Source organism: Bactrocera latifrons, unplaced genomic scaffold (genome assembly GCF_001853355.1).
Source record: "Bactrocera latifrons isolate USDA-ARS-PBARC rearing strain unplaced genomic scaffold, ASM185335v1 scaffold_243, whole genome shotgun sequence".
Lineage (NCBI taxonomy): Eukaryota > Metazoa > Arthropoda > Insecta > Diptera > Tephritidae > Bactrocera > Bactrocera latifrons.
Window position 1 is genome coordinate 14,930 of NW_017535997.1, and position 1,498 is coordinate 16,427.

Consider the following 1,498-nt stretch of genomic DNA (forward strand, 5'->3'; position numbering starts at 1 on the left):
TATTAAATTAAATGTGTTAAAATAAAAGCGTAGAGTGGAGTTGGCAAAGCTTTGCAACAACCAACAAACGCCGCTCGGTTATAAGCAATAAGCCGACATGTGAGTTCTGCTCCCACAAATAACTTATTAAGTTTAATATTGTGTCAATAACTACTTGATTACTGTACTGTTATATCAGTGAACTACTTTTTGCTTAACATATCGTTAATTGTACGAGTTTTACATACATATAATTAGGTTTGTTAATTCTGTGTTTCTTTTTTTCATTTTTGGTTTTTATTTTTATTTTTTTTTTTTTGCGTACAAAAAAACTCTTTTTGTAATTAGTAATGAAATGAGCTACTTTCCGTTAATCATATTCGATTGAAATGTAATTATTGCTAATTTTAAGATATATTAAAATCCATTTAATTGTAATTAAACGTTAAATACAAAGAGAGCGAATAGCTGAGGAGAGGAGAGTAGCAACCAAGTGAAAAATTATATATTGCGAATAAAAGCAAAATAAAATACAATTGATCATTATAATAAATTTTAAATGATAATGAATAAACATACATACATACACAGAAATGCATAAATACATAACTGTAAATGCAAATATAATTAATTGATAGTATTGACAAAGATTTGTACTATTACAAGATACGAAAAGAAAAAAAATTAAATGAAAATAAAAATAAAAACAATAAACATTTAAATTGATTTAATTAAAATTAAAATTTCTCTTTTTATTTACTGCTTTGCTTCCACCACCATCATCATCAATGGCATGTTTCTCACAGCTGAGCATAGTGCGCWAGAAATAGTGCACCGTTTATGGAAGTGTGGATTTTAATTATATCTAGTAATTTTTAAGTAGTGAAGAATATTTCACAACTGCSATTAACGAAAAATAGCGGCACTATCGTTCCACAATATTTTGAAATTTTTATTGTGATGGTAATCAGCTCATAATCAGACCTCGAGTTATTTGTCAGAAATAAAAAATAGAAATAATAAAATATTTTGTGTTAAGAAATTTTCCAGTAAAACGGCTTAATATATAAGTATTTTCTATTAACATAAGCCGTTTAAGGGRTGGGTATTTTAGTCAAGAAATTTTAAATATCTACAATTGAATAGTTTTACAGTTTAGTTATTCAAAAATAAATACTTTTCGTAAAAAAACTTTTCCAATTTTTCCCTAGTTCCAGTCAATACGACATTATTCTAGTTTAATAGTTTATTTTTCTGTTTCAGACTGCTAGCAGGGTGGAGTATTAGCATATGTCAATTTTTGAGAGCTCCTATTCATCAGCTGCTGTTTTTTTAGAAATTTAGACTAGACTAAAACACGCCTTTAAAGAAGATARTGGTAGGATACCGAGCCCAAGTTTGTTATTTAATACTTGTATACATCATCTTTTATTTTCGGACAGGTGTCACTAGAAGATTTCTCACGCTTTTRGCAAGTAATTAGTGTTGGTACTTACATGAAATCCAGTTTATACGCGCT